The sequence below is a fragment of the Bidens hawaiensis genome, unplaced genomic scaffold, assembly GCF_021521415.1.
Source record: "Bidens hawaiensis isolate Kalapana, Puna unplaced genomic scaffold, B.hawaiensis_p1.1 tig00012940_1, whole genome shotgun sequence".
Lineage (NCBI taxonomy): Eukaryota > Viridiplantae > Streptophyta > Magnoliopsida > Asterales > Asteraceae > Bidens > Bidens hawaiensis.
The window spans coordinates 553,779-576,012 of record NW_027492078.1 but is presented as its reverse complement, the minus strand read 5'-3'; the positions used below and the strand labels follow the sequence as shown (position 1 = coordinate 576,012).

Below are 22,234 nucleotides of genomic sequence, written 5' to 3'. Positions count from 1 at the left end.
CAATTGTTTTAGTTTTATTTGTAATTGATTGAGACTTGTGTACTTTGTTGAATTTAAATAAATAAATTAGATATTGTCATATAACTTTTGCATGATAATGTTTTGTGAGCTGTGAACCAACAGCTCGTGCCCCGGCATTTTCGCCGTATGTTGGTGTGTGACATTGAAACTCGGGTGTTGGTAATACCCGAGCGTTACAGCGGCGCGTCGACGCGAATTTTGATATTATCGGATAAGCTCGTTACGCTATAGACATCGTTGGTAAAACCTGAGCGTTAAAACCCAAAAAATAAATTGGTCAACTTAACGTATAAAAATATTAACAGATAAAAAAATAAAATATTCGACGTTAATTTGTTCGGTAAATTCGGGCAGTGATAAAAACCCAGGCGTTGTCGGTCCCGAGAATTGAGGCGGTAAGTCGATATGAATTCGGTCAGCTTCTGTTATTTTCGTTACGGAACCAAGCTAAAAAAATGGAAAACATATAAAAATTAAGGTGGACCAATGGGGTGACTTCGTTCGGTAAACTCGGGCGTTGGTAAAACCCGCGCGTTGTCATTACCGTACCAAAATTAAAACAATAAAAAAAATCAAACTTGACATTTGGTCGGTTTCTATTACATTCCTTATTATACCGGACATAAAAAAACAAAATGCGAAGAATAATAAGGTGCCTCCAAGTGGCCCAATCGACACCTAGCGGCACCAAACTCCTTAATTATTATATATAATAACAGGTTAATTTTTATGAGTTTATTTTTTGGGTTTAGTTCAGGTATTGTAACATACATAACCGATATTGAATGTATTTGTGTCGAGTGTTCGCCGCAATGCCCATGTTTTGCCGACATTTGTTGTTTTGTTTTTGTTTTTGTTTTTGTTTTATGTGTTCATTTATGAACTAATTACTAGGGTTAGTTCAGGTACTGTAACGAATTTAACGGTTCAAATCGAATTCGTGTTGACTAGCCGTCGTAACGCTCAGGTTTTACTAACACATATGTTTCAACCAATTTTTGTTTCAAATATTTTTTAGATGATTTATTTTTATTAGGTTTTGTGTCTATACCGTAACAAACCTAATTGATACTGATCAAATTCATACTTTGATGATAGGTTGTGTGTGTCACAATGTTGTTTTGGTCATTTGCATATTTACTTTTTTTAGGTTATAGCGTCAGTGCCATGACGAATTTAATTGACACTGATCAAATTAAACTTACGTTGTTGCATTGCCATAACGCGACAGGTATTGATAGCTAGTTAAAAGAAAAAAATCGTTGTTCCCCAGCCCTTATTGTCAAAAGACACTTGCAAACTTCTTTAAGTATCTAGTCAAATGAATTTGACTGCTCCCTTATTGTCAAAAGACACTTGCAAACTTCATAAAGTATCAAGTCAAATGAATTTGACTGCTGACCACGTATTCTTTTTTATTTGATATTATACTTACCCTAACTAGTTTAAGATGATTAGAAACACATACTCAATCTTTTGATCGGCTCGTTCGACACTGTTCATATGGTACCTTTTAAAATATCACTTAAAATCCGAAAAAGGGACTTGTGCAAAAATATCATTTAAAATCCAGAAAAGGGCTGTGGGCACTATAATTCAATCCACAATGGCAAACAGAAAGAAAGACACAATGACGAAAAAAGACACAATGGTAAGCAAAAAGACATAATGACGTAATTTTTATTTTAATTTTTATATAACAAAATGATACTTGTATTAAAGATAAAAAACGTCCGTTATTATGGTGATTTTTTTTTAAATATTATATGAAAAAGTTATAGACGTTTTAAAATTATTGAGGAATTAACATGTGACTTGCATGTGGAGAGAGAAATATGTACTATTACTTTTATACCATTTTCCCTTTGGTCCTCACTTGATACATATCAATTAACTATTATTTTTTCATACTTCTTATTTTTGTTGACCTTTGTAGAATAACCTAACCCGTAAAAATAAATATTCTTTTAGAAAGATAAAGTAAAAAATAACTTGCAAATTATCTTTTATTAGTTATGATATATTATATGTTCTAAAAATAGATTTATGTTTTCTAAAGCTAGCACACACCTTTCAATTCTACTTTTAAATCCATATTATTGTCCAACATAAGATCGAGCCTTAAAAGTACCATTTACACATTTTGATACCGACCATTTGAAAAATAAAAATAAAAATAACCGAATTATGTATGTAATACTTTAATGCAATAAATCGAATTCTTTAAATCTTAACGAGCATTAAACAAAACGTGCTACTTGTCTTGAGCTTAAATCACCCACAAGTAAAAACTATAATATTTTATTGATTTTCTTAATATTAACTTCTTTGTCCACTTATTACAAATAAGTCGTTATTTATTATGTCGTAGTTTTTTCATCATTAATTACAATTCATTCACTACTAATTTATAATAATTTCCATGCCAATTAGCGATGAATCATATCTTAGTTGGTATAATAGTTAAAACTATTCTTTTAAGTTAAATAATTAATAAGTTATAAATGCTTTACAGCAATCAATAACTTATTATAATTCATAATTAATTATGTGTCAAAAGTAAGGTATATTTGGTATGGGGTAATAGAATAGATGATGAAATGAAATTGACAAAGAAATAAAATGAATAATTACCTCATTGTCATGTTTGGTTACCATGTAGGAATGAAATGATTAATCATTTATTTTTATTATTATATATTTATTAGTAATAATAATAATAATAATAAATAATAATAATAATATGAATATTCATAATAACTAATTTTTAGAACCTTTGTGCTGCAACGAGATTGTCAAACCGAATAAAAATAACTGTAACAATGTTGAATCACGTATGTGCGTTGAGAATTGTTAACTTGTCAAATTTAAAAATAATAATATTGATAGTGTAGTAATAGTTTTAATATAATAATAAGAAATTAATAAAAAATAATATAATAATAAATAAAAAAATAATCATAATAATATGAATATTCATAATAACTAATTTTTAGGACCTTTGCGCTGCAACAAGATTGTCAAACCGAATAAAAATAATCGTAACAATGCTGAATCTCGTATACGCGTTGAGAATTCTTAACTTGTCAAATTTAAAAATAATAATATTGATAGTGTGTGTAGTAATGGTTTAATATAATAATAGTTATATTATTATATATATTAAAAAGAGGATTTTTACTCCTCACATAATCACTATTCAATTTACTATTTATTTTTTTTAATTACACTACTTTTTACATATATTGTGTTTTAATTTTTTATTACTTTTTTTCTGAACGTCAAAGAATGTCATGTGTAAACCTACTCTTTCAAGGTTATGTCTAAATTCGACTCCTCGATCGCCATGAGACCGTACCCCCTGATGCACGGGAAGCAGATGGGATTCGTAAACCCTCGCCCCCTGTCGGGTTCGAACCTGGGATTAAAGCCCAGTTCGTCCCTTCACCCAGATATCCTTCAAATCAGCCCAGGTGAGAATCGAACTTGCGTCTCCACTAAGGGAGGACAGGCCTCTTACCACTAGACCAACCTGGTTTTTATTACTTAAGTTTTACTTTATTATTTCCTATTTATGTATGTTTTAACTTTTAAAAATAGAGTAGAGGTCGGTACATTATCATTTCGTGTTTATTCCCTTTATTTTACTTTTTGTTTTAACTAATTATAATATTTAACAAACTGCATTTCTAAACCTTAAACTTGGGCAAGTGTCGGCTTTACATGTTTTATTTGTCGGTTAAACAATTTTCTTAAACTTTGCTTTCGTATCTGTTATAGTTGGTATTTAAAATAACCGAAACTTTTTCATGATTTAAGATTATCCTATCATCACATGTTTTATATTCGTGTCTCAATGTTTGATATTACGCCTTTAAAATATGATTTTTTTGGCTTACTAATTCATGTGTTACCAATTTATGTTGAACTACCGATACTAATGAAATTTGCGTTGGTTTACAACTATAACATACTGTTTTTTTTTTGTTCAACATATGATAATTTGTTGTATTTTGGCATTAAAGGGTTTATTTCTTTTGTTTAGTTTTGATGTCGTAATCTGATATAGATTAATTTCGTGTCAACTTACAACGCGTTCGTGGTTTAAAATTTTTACGCATGTTTTTTTGTTCGGTTTAATGGCCCAATCGCGAAGCGCGAGGTTCTAAATCCTAGTTATATATAATAAGCAAAACAATAATGATAATTATATAATAATTATAACTGGAAAATAATAATAATCATAATATAATTATAAATATAATTACAATATAATAAAAAATATAATAATTATAACAGTAATAACAATTGTTGAATCTTTTGACTTTTTTATTTCTTGAAGAAATGAAGAAAAAAAGCACTCATACTCAAAAAAATAAAAATCTTAAAAATGAAAAGAGTTTCATTCCTTATAAGGAATAATCCATTCCATTCATGTATGGTAACCAAACTTTTTTTTTTATTTCTTTGAAATGATCCATTACATTTCCCATTTCATTCCTTCATATCAACCACTACATAAGGGTGTTACTAAGCGTACACTTACTCTTCGCATTTTTACTGAACGCACCTTCTCCCTCAAGTATTACATTAATAAGATTCAAACATTTTTTGTTTCGCCTTTTTTTTTATCTTTTATTATTATTATTATTATTATTATTATTATTATTTAAAACACATTTTTTTGCTTGCTTTTTTAAACATTTTTTAAAATGAATTTTTATTTTTTCAAATAGCAAAAAAACTTTCTTTTCTTATGTAAAATAAAATCTTTTTATTTTATATTTAAAAAATCATTTTTATATACTTCTGTTGTTTTTAGAGGGTGTTTTTTTAAATAGTTTTTAGATATATTTAGCATTTCTTTTTAAACAAATTCCATATTGATTGTTAATAAATAAATGAATGCATAAGAAGTAATGTATTTATGTAATAAATTGCCCAACTTTTGTAAAAATAAATTATCTAATGTTATGTGATAATTAACATTTTAACATATAAATAGTGTTTATAATTAAAAGGTATGTTTAATCGGGGAAAAAAAAGTTAACATATGTGATAATTTGTATTTTTAACACATAAATGGTTTCGGTTATGCCTTTCGGCTTAACCAACGCACCAGCCGTATTTATGGATCTCATGAATCGAGTATGCAAGGCGTACCTCGACAAGTTTGTGATTGTTTTTATTGATGATATTTTCGTCTACTCCAAGGACAAGGCTGACCACGAGGAACACTTAAGGGTAATCCTGAAATTATTGAAGAAGGAACAACTGTATGCTAAGCTCTCGAAATGCGAATTTTGGCTTCGCGAGGTTCACTTTTTAGGACATGTGATCAACGAAAATGGTATCCATGTCGATCCCGGTAAGGTAGAGGCCATCAAAAACTGGGAAGCACCTAAGACTCCGACTGAGGTGCGGCAATTCCTAGGACTGGCCGGCTACTACCGGCGTTTCATTGAAGGATTTTCAAAGATTGCTCAACCCCTCACCGCTTTAACTCACAAGGGTACTAAGTACAATTGGGGTGACGCACAAGAATCCGCTTTTCAACTGTTGAAAACCAAACTCTGTAGCGCCCCTATCTAGCCCTTCCCGAGGGAACAGAGAATTTTGAGGTGCATTGTGACGCATCGAAACAAGGTCTCGGTTGCGTGCTGATGCAACTCGAGAAGGTTATAGCTTATGCCTCTCGACAACTACGGGTTCACAAGAAGAACTACACGACCCATGACTTGGAACTCGGAGCTGTGGTGTTTGCCCTTAAGATATGGAGGCATTACTTGTACGGTACCAAGTTTACCATTTACACCGACCACAAGAGTCTCCAACATATCTACGATCAGAATGAGCTGAACATGCGACAGCGTCGTTGGGTTGAGCTGCTAAAAGATTATGATTGTGCCATCAAGTACCACCCTGGCAAGGCCAATGTAGTGGCCGACGCCCTCAGCAGAAAATAAACAGACAAACCCAGGCGAGTGCGAGCACTGTAACTCACGATTCATGCCAACCTACCCGATCAGATTCGCGATGCCTAACTCGAAGCTTTGAAAGATGATAATCTTCCATCGGAACTCATGCGGGGCATGAACAAGCAACTTGAAACCAAATCGGACGGGGTCCGATATTTTGAGAACCGGATTTGGGTTCCACGATACGGAGAGTTGAGAACTCTAGTGATGGACGAATCTCACAAGTCCCGATATTCTATCCACCCTGGCTCAGATAAAATGTATCATGACTTAAAGGCACTTTACTGGTGGCCGAACATGAAAGCCGACATTGCCACCTACGTGAGCAAATGCTTGACTTGCGCCCGAGTCAAAATAGAATACCAGAAACCATCTGGCCTACTACAACAACCGGAACTTCCAATGTGGAAATGGGAACACATTTCAATGGATTTCCTCACGGGTTTACCTAAGACACCGACGGGATGCGATACCATCTGGGTGATCGTTGACCGGTTGACTAAATCAGCACACTTCTTAGCGATTAAGGAATCGGACAAAATGGAAAGATTGACTCGCGTCTACATGAAAGAAGTGGTGTCTAGACACGGAGTGCCTGTCTCAATCATTTCTGATCGAGATTCCCGTTTCACTTCGCACTTTTGGAAGTCGCTTCAAAGCGCACTAGGCACCCGTCTTGATATGAGCACAGCATACCATCCTCAGACGGATGAGCAAAGTGAACGAACTATTCAGACCTTAGAGGACATGCTGCGTGCATTTGTGTTGGATTTCGGAAAAAGTTGGGAACCTCACTTACCTTTGGTAGAGTTTTCGTATAATAACAGCTACCACGCAAGTATTAAAGCAGCGCCGTTTGAAGCACTGTACGGACGGAAGTGTCGATCACCTCTCTGCTGGGCAGAGGTGGGTGACAGCCAAATCACTGGTCCAGAACTGGTACTCGAAACTTCGGAAAAGATTGTTCAAATCCGAAATCGCATGGCAGCAGCACGAGATCGCCAAAAGAGTTACGCCGACAAGCGCCGAAAACCTCTTGAATTTCAAGTGAACGATCGGGTGTTACTCAAAGTCTCACCTTGGAAAGGTGTGGTTCGCTTTGGAAAGCGAAACAAACTCAACCCACGATATGTTGGTCCTTACCGGATAACGGAACGCGCTGTGTAACACCCCGACCGATGGCGGATTATACATCGGGGCGCTACGAATTGTTTCATTACTCGTGACACTATTTGGGTGTCAATATTTAATAAATACATTTCATTGCACATGCGCTTAACACATCATAAAGTAACATAAATCACATATCATAACTCATAATATTCAAATACATAAATTTGTCTTGTTAGATTTTAAACTAGGTCCAAAGTAAAAGAAAACATCCTACGTGTCCTCGAGTTTCCAAAAGCAGCTACAGCAAACCTGAACATGTGTTAAAATAAAACGTCAACACTTGCGTGTCGGTGAGAAATCAAGTTTAATAGATATAAATAGATAATAACAAATCACTGCGCGCAACATGTGTATAACTGGTGTTCAACATAGTGTGTAAACAGATTGTGATCAAGCCTAAATAGATCATAGCTCATAGTTCATAGCGTGCTCCAAATCGAGCAAAAACAAATAATCATTCGTGTATGTGCAAACAAACCAAGAAAATCGTAACAATAGGTCTCCCGTGTTCATCTAATGGATCCATGAAAACTTCGGAATAGGCCGATCAAAGCGGTTAATGATCAACACATACAAATATACAACACTAGTAAACGTCCATAACACATGGGTTTTGCGCACATAATTTCATAAACAAGTTTAAGACTCAAGTTGTACGAACACATGAACATCCCAAAACGTTAAAAATAAAAGGGGATTAGGTACGAGATTACTCACCTGTAAAAGGTGCGTTGAAAGATAATGCAATAACCGACTTTTAAACAAGCGAAAGTTAACCTATAAATAAGAGGTTATTGGTTTAACGATTGGTTTTTATGTCTTGAATATATGCAAGTTACTTAAACAAATTATTAAAAAAGAAAATTATATATTATATATTTACCGAGATTTCTGGGCAGAAAAGAAGAGAAGACGGATTGCTAAGAGGGGAGTTGGAGGCGTCGCAGAGGATCTTCGGCAGAGAGTAAGGGAGAAAGATTTTTGGGGAGAGTTTAAGTGTTTTGAGTGTAGTGTTTAATTATCCAAGAAATTAGTTTTATTTATAGGAAAACCCTAGGGAACACATCCCTAGAATTGGGGAAAAAGATCTTATCAAATCAAAGCAAAAGATATCAAAAGCAAAAGATATGGTGGCAGCTGCAGGGGATGGGGAAAGCTGACAGGTTACTGTTCATAGCATGGGAGGGGTCAGTCAAAGTACTGTTCAAGACATGGAAAAGAAGATTTTAAAAGATTATGCCAGTTACTTTTTCTAACAACCAAGAGGGTTGGTAAGCAAGCTGCGCCGAAAGTGATTTTTCGGACAGATGTCAGATCTGGCCTACTGTGCCCATACATTGGCAGGTATAGCACAGAAGATAAGATATTTCAAAAGCATACAGGTTGGCTTAAACTGGAGAAAAGACTTAAGTGTCTAGCGCGAGAAGGCTTGAGTGCGTGAGGGCGAAGGCAGACAGAACAATCCTTAGCGCGCCGCGGGAAGAACTACAATCCTTAGCGCGCCGCGGGAAGAACTACAATCCTTAGCGCGCCGCGGGAACAGTTCGCCTCGCGTATCGCAGGAACAGCTGGTCTTCACGCAGGCTTCCTTGTAAGGAGTCTGGCGCGTGGAGCTGCGCAGACATCCTTAGGCGGGAAGAACCAAAGGACAAGCAAAGAGTTAAGAGAAAAAGGGGTTCAAGGGTTAAGGGTTAAGCAGAGGGGCGGGACGGCGACAAGAGAGAAAAAGGGGCGGGACGGCGAAAAGGAATTATTATTATTATTATTATTATTATTATATATATTTGATAAATTTATAAAGATTATAATCAAATTTTAAATCTTAAAATCGGATCCGAAAAAAAAAACGGGTACCTGGGTCGGGTCGGATTTGGGCAGATGTCACAGTCTCCCCTACTTTAAGAAATTTCGTCCCGAAATTTATCTCGAAGTAGGATGCGCAGAGAAAAGGTGCGGGACAAGCAAACTTAGTTCGTGAAAGCGCGTAGCGTACTCGCGCGCTTCGCCACTGTACTGTTTCAAGTTCCAAAATTCCTCCTCAAGGCGCTTTACTTCGTTGGGAGGGCAGAATTCTCGAGTCAAAAGATCCTTGAATTCCTCCCAGAGCATGCTAGAAGCAGCCTCTGCGCCACGCGCGTGAGCTACTCCGTTCCACCATGTAAGCGCCCTTGATTCCAGGACACTTGAGGCGTATAAGGTTCGTCGGTCTGGAGGGCAATGGGTATGGAGGAAGGTGTTCTCAATTTTCTCGAGCCATTGGAGCATTACGGTGGCTCCTTCGAGCCCTGTGAATTTCGGAGGGTTACCCGCATTAAAGGACTTAATATTGTATCCGGAGGGGTTGTTATTATTAAGGCTTGGGCTATTGTGGCGGCCATTTCCTGGGAACGACGCTGTATACGTCTGCGCGAGGCTCCTCTCCTCTGATGACGGCGAGCTGATCGCGGAGGCATTTTATAAAAGTTTTAGTTTTTGTTAATATCTTGGTATGGGAAATCGTTTTAGCGCAAAGTATATCATTGTAAAGCTTGTTTCGCGGAGTTAAATGCTATCAAATTTTGAAGTAAAATATGAATTTAAATGCAAACTTAATACAGGTAATGAATTCGAATTGAAAATCGACAATTCATACATCACCATGACTTTTCAAATCTTCAATTTAAAATATACAAGTAAATGAGTATTGGAGGTTGACAATTCATGTATCACCATGACTTTTCAAATCTTCAATTTTTGATCATAAAGTTAATGGGGATTGAAAATCAACTATTCATGTATCACCATGACTTTTCGGATTTTCAATGCTAAGTCCCAACAACAAACGAATATGTAAGTAAAGAAACGAATTGAAATTTAACAATAAAAATCGAAAGATCGCGGATAAAACATGAAATCATGTGCTGCGTATGCGCAAGCATATTTTATAAATATCGAGTAATTAACAATTAGCGCAAAATCATGAGATTTTTCTCATGCGCGAGAAGGGACTCTTAGGTATTCTAGGTCGTTACGTCTAACCACCTAATCCTAAAGTCACGGAGCTCTGATACCAAATCTGTAACACCCCGACCGATGGCGGATTATACATCGGGGCGCTACGAATTGTTTCATTACTCGTAACACTATTTGGGTGTCAATATTTAATAAATACATTTCATTGCGCATGCGCTTAACACATCATAAAGTAACATAAATCACATATCATAACTCATAATATTCAAATACATAAATTTGTCTTGTTAGATTTTAAACTAGGTCCAAAGTAAAAGAAAACATCCTACGTGTCCTCGAGTTTCCAAAAGCAGCTACAGCAAACCTGAACATGTGTTAAAATAAAACGTCAACACTTGCGTGTCGGTGAGAAATCAAGTTTAATAGATATAAATAGATAATAACAAATCACTGCGCGCAACATGTGTATAACTGGTGTTCAACATAGTGTGTAAACAGATTGTGATCAAGCCTAAATAGATCATAGCTCATAGTTCATAGCGTGCTCCAAATCGAGCAAAAACAAATAATCATTCGTGTATGTGCAAACAAACCAAGAAAATCGTAACAATAGGTCTCCCGTGTTCATCTAATGGATCCATGAAAACTTCGGAATAGGCCGATCAAAGCGGTTAATGATCAACACATACAAATATACAACACTAGTAAACGTCCATAACACATGGGTTTTGCGCACATAATTTCATAAACAAGTTTAAGACTCAAGTTGTACGAACACATGAACATCCCAAAACGTTAAAAATAAAAGGGGATTAGGTACGAGATTACTCACCTGTAAAAGGTGCGTTGAAAGATAATGCAATAACCGACTTTTAAACAAGCGAAAGTTAACCTATAAATAAGAGGTTATTGGTTTAACGATTGGTTTTTATGTCTTGAATATATGCAAGTTACTTAAACAAATTATTAAAAAAGAAAATTATATATTATATATTTACCGAGATTTCTGGGCAGAAAAGAAGAGAAGACGGATTGCTAAGAGGGGAGTTGGAGGCGTCGCAGAGGATCTTCGGCAGAGAGTAAGGGAGAAAGATTTTTGGGGAGAGTTTAAGTGTTTTGAGTGTAGTGTTTAATTATCCAAGAAATTAGTTTTATTTATAGGAAAACCCTAGGGAACACATCCCTAGAATTGGGGAAAAAGATCTTATCAAATCAAAGCAAAAGATATCAAAAGCAAAAGATATGGTGGCAGTTGCAGGGGATGGGGAAAGCTGACAGGTTACTGTTCATAGCATGGGAGGGGTCAGTCAAAGTACTGTTCAAGACATGGAAAAGAAGATTTTAAAAGATTATGCCAGTTACTTTTTCTAACAACCAAGAGGGTTGGTAAGCAAGCTGCGCCGAAAGTGATTTTTCGGACAGATGTCAGATCTGGCCTACTGTGCCCATACCTTGGCAGGTATAGTACAGAAGATAAGATATTTCAAAAGCATACAGGTTGGCTTAAACTGGAGAAAAGACTTAAGTGTCTAGCGCGAGAAGGCTTGAGTGCGCGAGGGCGAAGGCAGACAGAACAATCCTTAGCGCGCCGCGGGAAGAACTACAATCCTTAGCGCGCCGCGGGAAGAACTACAATCCTTAGCGCGCCGCGGGAAGAACTACAATCCTTAGCGCGCCGCGGGAACAGTTCGCCTCGCGTATCGCAGGAACAGCTGGTCTTCACGCAGGCTTCCTTGTAAGGAGTCTGGCGCGTGGAGCTGCGCAGACATCCTTAGGCGGGAAGAACCAAAGGACAAGCAAAGAGTTAAGAGAAAAAGGGGTTCAAGGCTTAAGGGTTAAGCAGAGGGGCGGGACGGCGACAAGAGAGAAAAAGGGGCGGGACGGCGAAAAGGAATTATTATTATTATTATTATTATTATTATTATTATTATTATATATATATTTGATAAATTTATAAAGATTATAATCAAATTTTAAATCTTAAAATCGGATCCGAAAAAAAAAACGGGTACCTGGGTCGGGTCGGATTTGGGCAGATGTCACACGCTGGTCCGGTGGCGTACCGACTGGACCTACCAACGGAACTCAGTGGCGTACACAATGTTTTTCACGTATCCAATTTGAAGAAATGCCTATCTGATGAAACCCAAGTAGTCCCTTTGGACGAACTGCAAGTTGATGAACAGTTACGCTTCATTGAAGAACCAGTCGAGGTTTTGGATTGGGAAACCAAAACACTCAAGCACAGCAAAATTCCAATCGTTAAGGTTCGTTGGAACTCGAGACGTGGACCTGAGTTCACGTGGGAACGCGAGGATCAAATGATGAAAAGTATCCTCACCTTTTTGAAGGGCTGACCAAACACCGAAAACCGCGAAACCCGGCAAACCGTCAGAAATCACCGGAGGTATGAATTAAATTTTGGGACGAAATTTCTTTCTACTAGGGGATGATATGACAAACTGAAAATTTTTCTTACTTTTTCAGACACTCATCACGACTTGACTCAAATTTTCGGGACGAAAATTCTTTAACATGGGAATGATTTGACATTCGTCAATTTCAGGTTAACCCCGTTAACTCAACTCCGTCAATTCAAACTTAAAGATCATTGAATCTATAACGCACACCTCATTACATTTAAACTAGGGTTTAAATGACGCTTGACAACTACTAATGTGTAGTCTTTCGGGAATTGCACCGAAACGCAAACGAGTTGACGCAAACAATTGGTGAATAAACGAAAAACGTCAAAACAATATTTTTGTGATAATTATGTGTTAGACTTATGTGTTATGTGATAACATGGTATAAACGTTAACTCAATGTGCTAGAACTAGTTAGTTAAGCTAGAAAAGTAACATTTGGAAGTTGAGGGACTAAAGTGTAACATGTTATTATAAATAATAACATAAACTAAAACCCTAACACTCTTTCTCTCCCTCCCAAACCCGACGGCAGCTCTAAGCCCCCCCCCCCTTGCGATCGGCCTCATATACACACATACAATCAAGATTGTTCAAGTTTGATTGAAGATTAAGGTGTTAGGAAGGTATAAACAACTATCCTATGCATCCTCTATGCTTAATTTCGATTTTAATGGGTTAATTATAAACCCTAGGTCTGATTTTTATATGTGATGGTGTTCATGTGTCTTGTTTTGATTGAAAGATGTATTGATTGTCGAATTGATAGCTAGTATTGGTGCTATTGCATGTTAATTGTTGTGTCTTTGAGTTTGAGATCAAATAAAACCCTAACCATGTGTGTATGGTGTAATTGATATGCATGGATAGTGGTTATAGTGTCTAGAATGTTATATGAATGATTTGTGATCCATAGATAGTTAATATGTTGAGTTTGGATGCAAACAGTTTATGGACAGATTGTGTTGTTGATGTTCAATTGACTGTAACGGGGTGTAAATGTGAAAATTGGTTGAGATAATTGATACTACAGTAAACTAGGTTGAGTCTAGTTTCTAAAGAATGTAAATTTGCAATTTTTGGACGTGTAAAAGTTAACCTTTATGATTTTACAAAAACGTGGTGCAAAGCTGAGTTGTTAGACCTGCTGTTAGGTTGTTTTGTAAATGTTATATCTCATGAACCACGAGACCAATTGGGTTGGTTACACTTCTGGAAGTTGACTTGTTGAGTTAGGAACCTAACCCAAGTGGTCTTGCATTTGTTGGATTTTTTATTTAACGGGAATTTCAAATAAAATTCTGTTGCGCATGAATTTGACTGTTATGAGCTTGCTGTAATGTTTTGATCATTATGAGAAATCTATGTGGAATAAAAATAAAATAAAACATGTTCTGGAAACCTAACACATATATGCTTTTGTGATGATTTTTGGTAAATTAATTGAGATGCTATGATCGGTGGAATAGTACAGTCTTTCAAGTAGAATTTCTGTCTCGGTGAAACTAGCTGCTGAATTTTGTGAAAATGCATGAAACATGATACTTGCTATATAATTGTTATGTTTTGACCAAATTGCCCCTGTGGGGAATACTTGTTAAATAGTTGTCGTGTTTTGACCAAATTGCCCTTGCGGGGAATAATTGCTAGTTAATTGTTATGTGTGACCAAATTGCCCTTACGGGGAGTAATTGCTAGTGATGTACATTATTAATACATGACACGTAAATAATTGCTCACACATGCAACGCATCACAGATGTACTTGTTAAAGTCACACAAGATTCACAAACGAAACACGAAATATATTGTGTGCATAGGTATTATGTGCCGAGTCTAGAGACTCGATAATATTTCCGACACTTAGAAAAATCTCTTTGTTGTTTTAGAACGCTAGAGCGAGTTTTTCTGTGACACGCATCCTTTGGTGAATTATTTTGGGAAATACTTCGCAAACAGTGAGTTTCACTTACCCTTTTAACTGTTTTAAACGCTTTTCACTTGGGGGAGATAACATACTCCGATAAACGCATTTAAGATTTTGTTAGTAAATTATATATCACTTGTAAAGGCTAAGTGGCAAACGAAACATTTGAAGTCCTACACATCGAACCGGTTAATATTTGGAATAGCGAGTCACTGTTGAGTAGTACTACTGGGTTTGACAAACCCCACCCAACGCTAAACTCGACTGGAGGTCGAGCGGGTGTAATTTTGGCTAACACGTACCATGGTCTGGATGACCTGGTGACAAGGCACTTGATAAACCGTCAGCTTCGGTGTCGAACACTTAGTAATACTTGTTTTATAGGCTAGCTACCTATAGATATATAATTGATTTAACACTATCTGGTAAACGCTAAACGCTAAACGCAAAACGCTGAACGCAGAACGCTGAACGCAAAACGCTAAACGCTTTATTTTATATAAACTTGTGAACTCACCAACCTTGTGTTGACACTTTTAGTATGTTATTCTCAGGTAGCCGAGGCGGGCGCGCGGTATAGGATCATGCATTGCTTGAAAACGCTTTTGTTTATGCAAACTATTTTAAACTGTTATCATTGGGTTTTAAGTCGTCCTGCGTGACGCAACATTTGTTTTATGGTTTTTACGCTTCCGCATTAATTACTCGTAAACGTTTTGTGGTTTGAAAACTTTGTTTTATGGTTTGATTATAACTAATGAATCCGATCCTATTAGTTCACACCCTCTGACGGTAAAACTCCGTTAGTGGATTTTGAGGGTGTGACAATAATTCTCACATAAAGCAACTTATTATGAAGAAACACTACGTGTACCATATTTGTCAACCCAATACATCATTGTGCACGGGTTCGTTAACCGAGTTTCGGCTGGTTTAGAACAGCCAAGAAAAACGCACTTACAGATAAAGGATTAAAGGTTGCCCCTAATTCTGTTGCAGCCCCTATTCAGACAAAAAAAAAACCACTAAGTTGATAACAATAATATACCGATTATTACAAAAATAAATACCGTGAATGTGTGATTTACATGTACCAAATGATATTTAAAATGTGGCAGCGCCTGCAGACGGGTTTGATGAAAACAGTTTGAAGACGTGGAGGTTATAGCAGCCGCAGGTGTTGAAAAAAACGAAGGCGATGACGTAGCAGGGAACGGAGTAAAAAAAGGCCCAGATCCACTTGTTGCAACTGAGGCAGACGTTGATGGAAGAGCGGATGTAGTCGGTGTTGCTGAGCTGGCAGCGGCTTGGGTTGAAGGCTGCGAATTGGCAGGAAGATGCACAGTCTTCGTTGGTTTAAAAAAGACATGCCTGAGGCATAAGGCGGTCGAGGTGATTAAAAAAATGCCTTATTTTACGTAATGTGACGGAATACACCTGAAGCAGGGGCTTTTTGTCGGAGGCGGTGCTCTGTTTGAGGCATTGTTTCATGTAGATTGCTTCAAATAATATTTACTTTTGTAAAAAAAAAATTTGAAACCGAAATTAACTTTTATTTTGTAATTCCTAGTCTAAATTCCTTTAAACCTTTATTTATGGTAGTATATATATATATAGTTATAAAGTGTCTAGTTTGTTACATATATTTTTTGGTACTTAAAACAAGGCAAATACTAAATAGTATTTTAAAATAATTAATAAATATTATATAGCATACAGCGCCTCACAAATGTGAAGCTTTTGCCTTGTGCTTAAAGCACTCGCCTTAATTTTTGGGACCGAAACGCCTTGCCTGGCTATTGCTTTTCAAACCAAGGGGGTTTCCCACCCAGCAAATAAAATTAATGTCAAATATATAAATTACAATATGACCATTATACCCTTGTGTTTCTCCTTGCACTCCAAAATCGTATTCCAAACGCTCACTTAGTAAGACACATGACCTATATCCACTAATAAGTGAATAGATTTAGTGAAATGCCTTCGCACAAGACGCCAAATATTGAATATAATGTTCATTTCTCGACACGGTGGCAACACAATTCATCTCAAACAGTCCAAGTCTAGAACTAATAAGTATGTTGAAAGCATATTCAACCTTGAAAGTTGTATGCACAAGCAAAGTAGATATTACCTCTTCTATGATTCTGTTTATCACAATACAAGCTATTAATAATAGAATGACACTACAAAAAAGGATTAAAACCAACCACAAAGTGTCATTTTAATTAAAGAAAAAAATAACTAACGTGTCAACTTCAAGCAGAACAATCATAAGTTGCTTGAACAAAAAATCCTATTTTCATTTAGGGATTTACTAACAGCATAATTGTTCTATTTTCAATTAGGGATTTAGGATCGACCAAATTGAATCGGGAAAAAATGTATAACCGGAGAAAAAGCATGCGTACCTGGCTTTGGTGATGCGATTGTGGGTGGTGGCTGAGACGAATTATACTTAAAGAATCATCCGGATGGTTGGGTCGTCAATCGATAGTAGAAGAAAACAGACAGTCCAGAATTAATTGCACATATTAACGGGAGAGCGGATGCGGATTCAATTAATTTGAGAGTCGATATGAAGTGTATGTGGAATTGTAACCGGTGGGTGAGATTAATTGATATTACATCGGCTTCAATAATAATAACCCTATGTAGATGTGGCCTACATGACATAAAACCTGAATTAATTTAAGGCATCTTAAAATGGTAAAATTACTATTCTATCCATCTTATATGTTTTATAGGTTATATAGATGTAGTATCAAATCCATAGGTAGACTCGAGGTTATAAACACAAAATGTACTTTTAAGTAATTGCTCCATAGATCCTATATAGTTTATAATTAATATACCATATCGGAAGAATTATGTGATAGTTTTCTATAAAAATATATTAGTTGGCTTTTATTTCTTTTTTTTGTAAGTGTAAAAGATTTTTAAATTAAAATTCAATTTGCAAGTATTTAATTATGGTATTTAATGGCTTAGAAACATCACAAAAATGCAATTATAACTTGTTAGAAACATTAAGTTTGAGTATGAAATCTAATTAAGCACTTGGTGATTATGTTCTGGTGGATTTTGACTAGGGCTCGATTTTTAATTTATACGATATAATCACACTACGAAATAAACCGGCCCGGGTTTATGCTAAGTGTCATGTGAAGTTAACAAACTTCATGTTGCTCAATATAAAATACAAATAATTTATTACAAATATCATACGTGTTAATATTTAATTATGTTAGATATCTTAGTTTAATTAAATTGGCTTTATGTTTGACCAATATAGATTATAATATTCATCAAACAAGTCATAAGATTCACGGAGCGAAGGAGTAGGCTTGTTTGAGTTTATTATGGTTTTTAGTGGCGAAGCCTCTCATGATTCCAATGGGGCAACGATCCTTTTGGCGAGGGTCTGAGGGGTAAAGGCTCTTTTAAACATTTTTTTTCATTATTTTTAATTACAAGGTTATAATGTAAAAGTAATATATGTAACTTCGTGAGCTACTTATATACATATTAACAACTAGTTTGAGTCCCACATATTACGGGGATTTATTTAGATTTTTGCTTTTAATTGTCTTGATATTTTATATTTTGTAATAAATTGTGATTGCCGTAGTGTAATGATTTCATGAAAGTTAAAAAAAAAGTTTCTTCAACACATACATATAAATCCAAGAATCCTACTTAACTCACAACGGAATAAATGATCAAGCAAGAATTCATGCCCAAACAAGATAGAAACCAGATTGCATACAATATGTTAACCAAACCCTAAATCTGAGATTGACCAATGGTGAATTAGCCACCCATACTCATGATTGATGATTGAATTTGGGAAGCAATCTTGGATTAGATGCCTTAGAATCGATTTTCGACCATTTATTCCCTTTTTCAACCTCTATCATTCGAGGATGATAATGAACGAAACCCTCACGTGCTTGCTTAATTAGCCATGAAAATTGATTAAACATAACTTTCTGCCAACCCAAAGTAAGTAATGCCATGCCCAATGTAGCCTACGTTGGGTACCATTTCCTACGCTAGTCATCTAAACAATGGTCCTACATTACCAACATAAGCTATGGTGGCTTAGTTCTTTCTCTACTTTTATTTCATTTCGATTTTTGCGCACTCATGCAATGACCCACTACTCGTTACATCCTCAACATTACCCAACATATGATTTAAATCTCGGATAAATTTTATAAAAAACAACCAAACGATTTACAATGAAGTGGCAGGTAAGCGGGCAACAAGCTGTAACGCAACCCTCCTTTTGGATAGCAAATCCAATTCTACTAAAAACAATGTTTTGGCTCTTATGGACAAAGTAACGTCATTCTTCAAAAAGTTAAAAGAAATGTAAAAACATGCAATAAACTTGCACAAATCACCAACCCGTCATGTATGTGTGTTACGTGTTGATGTTGCATGTTACATGTAACCTCGTCAAAGTTGTTTAGTAAGACTCCAACGGATAAACTTCATTATCTATAAGAAAACAACTTGGGTCACTAGCCAGGGCTCTTAAATAACCCTGATCATTGGCTACAGAGGAAACTATTGTTTTACAAATTTATTTTCTAAAATAAACAGAACTTGGGAGGAAACCAAATTATACACATTTCTAAAATATAAGCTTCATACTTTTTCAAAATTAAGATTATTCTTAATTGTTTAAAACACAATGCATCAACTTCCATTTATGGTTTTATTTGAAGTTTAGAACATCTCATGCTTTGTTTTCTTCATAAAGGAAACTTATAGTAGCTTAGATTTTATGTGTTTTGCTTTATGATAATTAGGGGTGTTCTTCGGGTTTCGGGTTTTTCGGGTCGGGTTCTTCGGGTTTCAAAGTTTTAAATCTTGACCCGAAACCCAACCCAAATCTCTCACGGGTTTTTCGGGTTCGGGTAATTCGGGTTCGGGTTTTTTTGGGTTGAGTCAGTCGGGTTTCGAGTATCTTAAAAAACAAACAAACAAAAGGAAAAAAAACACAAACAAAAAATTTTTGAAAACTTATAATGCTAAAATTAAAACAACATATTCTTCTTTGCTTATAATACGAATAATCAAATATCAAACCAACATAACTTGATAAAACAATTCAAAAGAAGAGTAAATTTAACTCGAGCCTTAATCGTATTCAATCGGGTGTGATTTGGTTGTTCGATTCCGGTTGCTATTAGTAATAAACGGAAAACATAAATTAATTATAAACAATCGATCCATAATAGCTAGAATGACAACAGTCGATTAGAGCTAGATTATGATAACTTTAGTGGCTAACACTTAGCTTATTTTACATAAAAATATATTTAATTTTAAAACTAGAAGTTTATTCGGGTTTACCCGAAACTTATAAATCAAACCCGAGAACCAACCCAAATTACTTCGGTTCGGGTCGGGTTAGTTCATGTACATGTTTTTTCGGATCGGGTTTCGGGTAAAAGTGACAGCCCTAATGATAATTATATGGGCTTTAAAGAGCATATCCTTTACTCATAGTAACATTAATTCACAAAATCATACCAGATGCAACGAGCCCAAAACCAACAAAAAAATAAACAACAGAGGCCCGTTTACCAAAATTTTATAGCAAAACACTTGCTCTCGTTGAGAGTCGAACTCAAGACCTCCCGCTTACTAAACGGGTGCTCTAACCAACTGAGCTACGAGAGCTGATGGAACAGGGTTTTGAAACTGAAGAAGCGTGTATCGACTTACTTGTATACGATCAACGTTCCTCGGGTACGAGTGTGCTATATCACCGATGGTTTTCCATGATACGAGTTCTCCCACCTACAAAACGAACAGTACCGTGAGCTTACCCCTCAGAAAGGGACAGAGGGGTCCTCTTTGGGGTAACCCTCCGGTGTGAGAATCAGATATTGTAGGAGAGGATAATCAAGATGTGAAAATGAGTAAAGGACTTAGAGTATATTTTCTTGCCTGCCTCCAACTGTGGAGGTGGTGTGGTATTTATAGTATTAGGTTTCCAATGATTTGGCTCAGACCCAATTGGGGCCTTTTTGGCCTCCTCCTGTTGCTTCGCGCCACGTGTACTTAGGACACCTGGTGCTTTTTCATTGATTATTCTCTGACTAAGGTCTTTCACCTGACCCATGTGCCATCACGTGGTGGCACATGGGCTTTGCTGAGTTGTCCACCCTTCATTGGCAGCTGTCAACATCAGCACGTTCTTTATTCCTTAAAAGATACCTTCTGGAAGGTTGTCTGATGAGTACAATCATGGTTGTCCTTATCCTGATTTGGATTAGACTATTGTCTCATTTGTTGTGTGTCGCTTACGCGCGGCCTTTATGCGCCTATCCCGGGGATGCGCAGGGTCTTCTCTTTATTCTCACACTAAATGTGTGTGTTGTGTGCATATGTGATATGCGCCACGCGCAGATGTTTCATGCGCTTGCGCATAGGTTTTGGCTTTGTGTCTTCATGACATCCATGTGCTTGCGCATAGGTTTTCAAGCCTCTTGTCTATATCTTGTGGGTTGACCCGCCCTGCTCGATGTTAAGGCGGGTGCATACCTCTTCAAGCCCCCCAGTTTAATGTGTGTCTTGTCTCGCGCGAGCGATGTAAGATAGATATTAGACTTAATAGTTTGCTTTTTCAGTAGGACTTGTTTTTTCTTTTTCTTTTCTTATACGCGCGTTGCGCGAAATTCTATCCCTTTGGTTAAAACGAATCGTCAATGCACGTGGTTGGTTGGTGTTGATATGCATCATAGATGGAGACGTTATGTGTCAGACCTTTCGTGTGCTCGAGGTGCTACAGTGGCTTTTCACGTCTCCTCATACAGTGTCAGGAACACGTGTCGCGCTTATGTTGACCTACGCCTGCGAGTGGGGGCGCGTGAGCGTAGATCTGATTATTACTTGTTTCTCTCTCTCTCTCCTGGGCCTATAAAACCAAACCTTTTGAACGGTTTTTTCTTCATCTCCATTGTCATTTTCAGAGCTTTTGCCTATCATTTATATTCCGATTAAGAGCTTTCGTCTTTGTCCCTGAATTCCGTGCTTAAAGTAACCATATTGTTCGATTCGCAATTGTATGTCTGATAACCCAGACACCACAATTTCCCCTAGTAAAGGCCGTGTAAAATCAGTGGTTATGTCTACTTTGAAGAAAACCGGCAAGGGTACTCGGGTTGCCGAGGCCTCGTCGGAGGAGGGAGGGAAGAACAAGGCGATGAAGAGATGGGATGAGATTCCCTGCAAGTTGAAACAACCTGATTTTGATAATCTCGTCGCCTCTCAGGGTTTTCTCCTTGAGTATGGTTGTCTGCTCCCGGCGACCGGGCAAACGGCGGCGGATCCTCCCGCCGGCTATATCTTTTTATATTCTCACTTTTTCATCCACTGTAATCTTCGTCTTCCGATGACGAGGTTTATAGGTGCGCTCCTCCAATTTTACGGGATTCATATATCTCAAGTCCATCCCTGTGGATTAGTGCGCATGACTCATTTTGAGTTAATTTGCAAAGCTCAGCGCGAGGAGCCCACCCCTCGACGCTTTCAATATTTTTATAAGCCGAAAATCCAAGATTCTTGGTTCTCATTCACACCGCGCAGTCAGAAGGTTAAATGCTGCACTGTTTCCTTCAAAAGCCTTCATGACTGGGCTGAAAATTTTTTTTATATCAAGGCTGGTGTTATTCCCATTCGTATGACCATGCGCGCGATTACTTCCGCGCCCGCGGATGATGACGTTCTTAAGAATCC

The 22,234-nt window shown here is 36.7% G+C and overlaps 1 non-coding gene across 1 annotated transcript; it reads right to left on the bottom strand.

Annotated features, from left to right (window-relative positions):
- Positions 1–20,099: 20,099 nt before the first annotated feature.
- Positions 20,100–20,173, bottom strand: TRNAT-AGU (transfer RNA threonine (anticodon AGU)). The gene has a single exon. It is a non-coding gene; the product is annotated as a tRNA-Thr (tRNA).
- Between the last annotated feature and the right edge of the window lie 2,061 nt (positions 20,174–22,234).